Here is a 7970-nt window from a genome sequence, read left to right on the forward strand (position 1 = left end):
TTGATGCAATACCTTCTTCTTCTACTACTCAAAACACACACTTTTAGCTCACACACTCAAGAGAAGGGTTAGGGTTTGGGGAAAACGGCTCAAAACTACGGAGGATGAAATGATAGAGGGTTATGAGCTCATAAGGACGTTTATATAGCACCAAAACCCTAAATATTAGGGTTTCCATCTGACATGAGTACGCCCAGTGTACACAAGTGTACGCCCAGCATACTAGGGCGCACCTAGTATGCTCAGCGTACCTTATGTATGCTTAGCATACTCTTCTTGATCCCAAAGTTGCAACTTTATCCCTTAGGCTTCTCATGGCTTCACTCTTCCATCCCCATGGACTACAAATGACAAAATAATAATAAAAGAGAGGATTCGGAAATACCTACAAATCCCAGGATGTTACATTGATGTTCTTTTTATATGCTTTAGTGATCATCTGTTGATGAGCAACAATACGGATCCTGGCAAGATCCATGAGTCCATCGATAGTGTCAAGATCATGAGCTAGGATCCTATCGGTTTTCTCTTGATCTTGCAATTGATATCTTGTCATTGGAACTACTACTTCAGTAGGGAACACGGTTTCTGTTGCAAACACCAAGAAGTATGGATTTTGGCATGTGGATGTCTTTGAAGTGGTTCTATATGCCCATAGGACGAGAGGAAGTTCCTCTTCTCATCTTACTTTCTTCTTATCTAACCTCTTTTTTATATTGTTGACTATGATCTTATTGTTGGGCTCAACTTGACGAGTGGACATTATCATTTCAATCCCCCAACTCGTGCAAAAGTCTCTAGTCCTTTTGCTTATGAATTAGGATCCATTGTTGCATATGATCTCAGCAGGGATCCCAAACCTAGTCAGGATATTTCATTTCGTAAATAAGACAACTTATTTGTATCGTACTTGAACAAAGGCCTTAGCCTCTATCCATTTCGAGAAGTAGTCTGTCATCACTAACATGAGCACCTTTCCCCCAGGAACCTTTGGTAACTTTCCAACTATATCCATTACCCGTTTCACGAATGGCCAAGGGGAAATGATAAGATGCAACGGTTTTGCTGGTTGATGTAAAATGTTGTTATGTCTTTGGAAAGCATCACATTTTTGTGTGTATAAAAGGCATCTCTTTTCATCGTTGGCCAGTAGTACCCTGTTCTTAACACTTTGGAGCATAAGGATCTGCCCCTAGTGTAGTTTCCATAATCTCGTTAATGTATTTCTTTTAATACTTTTTTCGCTTTGTGATCTTCCAAGCATCTAGGGTATGGGCCTGCCATGGATATCCTGTATAGTCTTCCTTGGATCATCATGAAACGGGAGATCCTAATTTTGAAGACTCTGTCACTTTTCCCTTCACTTGGAATCGTGCCATTCTGGAAATATTCAACAATGGGTTGGATCCAATATCTCAAGTTTTGAGGAGGATCCTGGATGTAAGGATCTTGACGATTAGGATCTTAAGGAAGTGGTTAAATACATTTTCTTTCTGAAAATAAAGACAAGATTTTAGTTAGTTGAGTCAATCCTTGATAATTTAACCCAAATTAATATTCGAGGCTACGATCTAATAACACAATTCAAAATTAAGAAAATGGATTTCGTAATCTAATCACGAACTCATTTAAGATAGGTAATGCATTTTACCAACTTCAATCTATATGAAATTCCTAGATCATTTGAGATTCATTGAATCTTATCAATGGAATTTTTAATATCGATGATGTTCTTCAAGTTGTGACTGGGATGTCGAGGATCACAAACAAGATGTGAATAACCATGCAAACCTACTTGATAACCTCAATGTCTTTTATCATCTCAAATTAACATGTCGGTAAACCACACATGCTCCATTAAATAATGATAATTTTTTTATTCGTGCCATCAATTCAACTTTATAGTCCCTAATTAATGTGTTGTTTAACCACATCTGCTCGACTAACAACTCATAAAGGTTGATGTGCGTTTTCATGGATTAGCATATAGTTTCACATTTTTTGTTAAAGTTACTGGAGTGGTATTTATAAAAAGTTCTATTACCTTATAACATTATACTTTTAATGTGATTATGTCCTATTGAACCCGTTCGACTAACGACCCTCCACCATACAAGGGTTCGATGGGTGAGAATGGATACCCAATGACGGTTTATAGGTCACTTCCTTATACCTTCTCTCTCTCTCTCTCTCTCTCTCTCTCTTAGAGTATGGCTTCATGAATGTGGCTTAATATTGATTCAACTTACTCATGTTATACATATAGTATTAAACTTTTAATATATATAAATATAAGGGTGTATTTTAAGCATTTAAAATATTGTTTAGAAATCATATTAATGATTTCAAAATTAATCCATTCCATTTAATTAATCAAATAATTAAATTTGGTTAAATCAATAGGATAATTCTAAGATTTAAGATATCAGGAGATGAGACTACCAATTTTAAATATTCAGATTTTATCCAATCAAAACAATATCTATAAATTTAATTATCCTAATAAAAAATTTTAATTATCTCAAAGTTTTCGTTAAACAAGAGGTCCCCCAGACATGGCACATAAATCTCCACATTGTGGCAGGTAAATAAAAAAACACATATCAAACATGGGGCCACGATGTGGCAGAAGAACCCACGACGTGGCGACGAAACAGAATGAAGATTATATGATCCTTCAATTGTTCAAGTTTAACTAATGCACATTCAATTGTTAGACAACCTAATGTTATGATACCACCGATGGTCTTTACATGTAATAATGTGGAACATACCTTAAACTCTTTAGGGTACATGTAACCTAATTTGATCTATGTTATAACTTTATTGAAGCAACATACTATTGAAAAACAAAATTCTAAACCCTAATTGAAATCAAAATTCACAAGGATGATAAAATACCTCTGATTTGTTATTATAAACATACCCTTTGATCTTACTAGATCAATCCAATAGTCTCTTGAAAACTAGCTTCAATTATGTTCAAGCCTCTAATGTTTCACATCCACAATACAAGAACCATAGAAGATTTAGGAAAAATGAGGCAATTTTCGATTATGTGTGTCTTATTGCATTGGCCAAAAATTCCAAGCCATAAGTCTCTATTTATAGCTGATTAGGAAACACCTAGAAACCCTAATTTGCACATAAAATAATATTATTTCAAATAAGATAATTATCTAGTTCCTCAATTATCGATATGAAGGCTTCCAGAAGACTCTAAGAGGGGCCTCCAAACCGTCAACCTCATGAAGGTTCTAGAACATGTCCTCTCCTCGACTTTTGAACAATTACAACTATAGTGCTTCAACTTTTAATTAATCCTAATAAACCTAAAATTAATTTAAAATAATTATAATTATTTTAGTCATATAATATATTAATAAACATTTATTTCTCTCCTAAAATCAATCTAATCAATTTCTTGGTTATAAGGGCAGCCCAAAAAGAACTTTACTTTTATTCATCAACATTATACCAATTTAGTTAGGACCTTAAACACCTTAATCCAATAGGATCTTGGTCTAATAAGCATCTGGGAATCCGCTCTGCACAAGATGGACAAATGCTAGGTCAGATAGCCATACCGAGGGGGACCCCCTGTATTGCTCTATGATGCCTAAGTTAGATTGCAAGTAATAAAATGCAATGGTGTTGTGCGTGAAGGTTCTTGATCTCTTTTGCCCATACCTGGTTATCATGTTCTTGATGTATTTATAGGTTATTCGTGATTCCATGGGTTTATAGTTATGTCCAGTTCGTTGTCAATTGTCCAGTTTGTTAGCAGTCACGCCTTCTGTCCTTTTATTATTTTATTGCTCTGTATCCTATGTTTTGCATGTTTCCTGGGATATTGTTTTGAGATTCGTGCATGGTTACTTGAGCCTGAATTCGTTCATGACAGGCTATAATTTCTTCATGCCCGACCTTGAAAGTACCAAGCCGATATTGGGTTCTCTCGAATTACCTGCCTAGGTACACCATTACCGAGTGATTAAGAGACAACCTACATTAATATTCAGGACCATTAGGTCTTTACACTGTAACAATGTTATGTATTGATTATGACATCCTTGGAATTTTTGTATTTTGAAACATATTTACTCAAATATATTTTATTAAAATAAAATAGTTTCCGTAAAATGTTTAATTATATTGAGATTTTCCGCAAAAAAAAAATACTATGATTTTAAAGCGTAAAGCAAATTTTTTTGTTCTGAAAAACGGGGGATGTCACACAGATCGATCCTAAACTCCACCTGTTTTGCGGGGGGCACACCTAAAAAATATTCCAGGAAAACATCCAGAACTCCCTAATCATTGGCACATGAGAATCTTATTTCTTCCCCTTAACTTGAGCGTCGAGTACATATACGAGATAACCATGTTGGAGATAATGCCTAGCCTCAACAGCAGAACAAAAAGTTAAATCAAACCTGTTATCCTCACAATAAATCGTTAGTTCTCCCTCACTTGGGGTTCGAACCACCACCAGCTGCCTCTCGCGATCAATCAAAGCTCCAAACCGGCTTAACCAATCCATCCGCACAATCACTTACACATACCCCATAAAGATGGGAATCAGATCAATTGGGTAAGGCACCCCAAATATCTCCAAGATATAATCACGAAAGATGCTCGAAGCAGAAACCTTGTGTTCGTTGGTTATAAAAACTCGCAACAGACACTCCAGCTCCCAAGAGGCATACCAAAACTCCTGCTAAATGACTTAGGTACAAACGACCGACTCATACCCGAGTCAAAAAGAACAAGAGCAGGCATCACTAAAAATGTACCTAATAGAAACATAAATATAAGCATACATTAATTAACTTTGACATTGTTATAAATGAACAAATATCAGTAACGAAATTGGGCGTCGCCTTGGCCTCCTCAATAGTCAGCTGAAAGGCTTGCCCTCTGGCCTTTGGGTCCTCGACCCTCCCTTGACGGCCATCCGTGATTTGAAAAGTAGTAGGGGTCGGTGTCTGTAGGTCCTAGCAGCAAGCAATGGACAATTAGCCTTCACATGGCCAACCTAATCATAATGGTAACAAACATGCGTACTCGGCGATGGAGCTTGTTGTTGTTGGCGGCACTCTTTCATATAGTAGTCTTCCTTGTTACATTTGTTGAATCCAGTCGTTGAATGACATACACCCTCATGCACCTACCAGCACTTACCACAAGAACGACTTATCTGTTCTCCAGATCGGGAATTAGTGGTCTTGAACCACTTAGTTGCGCGGTGGGTCTTGAAATGGGGCCTGTCTCTTCTTTTTCACCTGTGTATCAAGCTAAATCTCCCTCCTCCATGAAAATAATTGTAGCTCATATAGCTTTTGGTACTATTTCTTCAACAAAAACTCCCGAATCTCAAGCTTGAGCATACTCAAGTGTAACGCCCGCAGATTTGGGCTAGTCAATTTAGAGACAATGAACATCAAAAATGACTTTTTGATGGGAGATTATTTATAATAAATAATCTCAACCACATTATTGTATATTTCACAAGGGTTCCGTACATATAAAGAATGCCGAAATCCAAGTTATAACGAATAACTTATGACATGTCGAAGTTTTACGGCTAAACCGGCATGACACCGCGTAATGTAAAAAATGAATTTTTGATAAAATACTTTTTAGCCTTAGAGATCTAAATGAAAGTTTTATTATACATTAAACCAAGAGTGTGCATAAAAAGAACGTCAAAATATGACTTCGTATGAGGAAGTTATGAATTTTCTAAGATTTGACATAGTAGTGTGCAGCCCGGAATTCGAATTTTAGATCGGTCGATTTTAGCCAAAATAATCTAAACAATAAATGATAATATTGTTAATAGGATTTCAACGATAAAAATACTATCGAAAACGGAGCTCGTATGCGAAAGATATGGACGAAACTTAGTCACTACTCTTCGAGCGCGGCGTATTCGATACAGTTTTGTAAATTTGAGATAGAATGAGAATTAGCGGACAAGATCTAAATGAAAGTTGTAGTACTCGTAAATACCAACGCGTGGATACAAATAACATTGATAATAGAGCTCTTATGTTAAAGATATGGACGAAACTTAGTCCCTACTATTCGAGCGCGATAAATTCAATACAGTTTTGTAAATCGGAGATAGAGTGAGAATTAGTCGAGGGGGTCTAAATGAAAGTTATAGTACTCGTAAATACCAACACGTGGATATAAAGAACGTAGAAAACAGATCTCGTACGCGGAAGATACGGACGAAACTTAGGGTCTATTTGTGACATCCCCAAAATCACAGCCAGAAAAGACCGGTTTCATTTATGTTTTTAAAATAATTAAGAGTAAATCCATTGATTTAAAATAGTTGTGGAATTTTTCCCCAAAACTATACATGATAAAATAAGGTTTATTAAATCATTTCTTAGAGAAATGTATTTTCATTATTTATCAAAACTCGGGATGTCATGTTCCGATACAGACACAAAAACATAAACAATAAAGCATAGACCTTACACAGTTATATGTAACTACTCGTCTATAAACAAAAACATCTTCACAATTTATCCAATTTATGCTCTCGCGCCACTACCTGTAACACAAAGAAACTAAGTGGGTCAGACTTGAGAGCCTGGTGAGCATATAGAGTTTTCAACCCACAATAAATAGTTATATCTAATTTCACCAACCAACAATAACCCTATTACCCATTCCCGTTATCCTCACTTTACATCCCTATAAAAATAACTATTACAAGGGACCTAATCTAGGATTTTCATCGGGATGGACACTACTGCAAAGGGGTTTCCTCAACAATGAATGTCCTAAGGCAACCATGAGGGGATAGAATACAACAAATGAATACCCAAGTTCACTACACCTACAGGTTATGAACCTGTCAGGGTTCCACTGAACTGTCTAGAAAAGTCTGTGGTCGTCATCCATATTCTGCTGGATGACTATATCACAATCACATCAAGGCATCTCATCATTTTTATTTCATCACACATCACTATCTACCCATGTTCTACCCAGCATATTTGTAGATAAAATATACTTGATTATATACAGCTTAAAACTTGTATAACATATTTCATTCAATACTCATACCACATAACAAATAGTATATAGTCACATAGCACGTATTTCATAGAGTATAATTCATATATGTGTATTATCGGAAAGCAACTACACACTTACTCATATCATATATCTAATACATTCATTAATACTTGTATTAAAATCGTGTATATGAAAGGGACTATGCACTCACTTGATAAGATGATCATCGGACGACACTACGGCTCTAAAAGCAGTAACTCTTCGATGAATCTGGGATATCTTCACATACCGGGCTTCTCACGGGCAGAGCTTCAGCTCGAAAACTCTTTTCTTCTCTAGATCTTCGGAGCTTTGGGACTTGCTTCGGGTTTCAGGATAATATCGGGGCTTCGGGGGTATAACTTGCACGTAAATCGAGGTAATATGGAGTGAGAGAGAAGAGATTTGGCAACCCTAAACGGCTGGCCTCGCTTTCTATTTATAGGGGGCTGAAAAACCATGCTCACGTCATGAGCCACTTATGCCCACGCCGTGAGCTCGAATATGTTACTGCGTTCGTCATGGCCACTTGCCCTGGAAGACGTCCATTACATGCTCACGTCGTGAACACTATGCTCACGTCATGAGCTCTGACACAGGTGGAAGTTCGTGCCCCGAAATTTAGAGATTCATATCTTTTGCATATGATCTCCGTTTTCGACGTTCTTTAAATGCACGCGTATGTGAGATTATGCTCTACAACTCTCGTTTAGACTCCGTCGTCTAATTTTGAATTTAACTTTTATTATATTATTTTTAGTAGGCCGGGACAGGAAAACTTCGGTAGAAACTCATAACTCCTTCATCTAACGTCTGTTTTCGTCTGTCTTTTTACCGTTGCATCACTATTGATGAGATGTTCGATTCTCATTTAGATTGTTTCGGCTAGA

This window comes from Lactuca serriola, chromosome 1 (genome assembly GCF_051521515.1).
Source record: "Lactuca serriola cultivar US96UC23 chromosome 1, Lser_US96UC23_V15, whole genome shotgun sequence".
Classification (NCBI taxonomy): domain Eukaryota; kingdom Viridiplantae; phylum Streptophyta; class Magnoliopsida; order Asterales; family Asteraceae; genus Lactuca; species Lactuca serriola.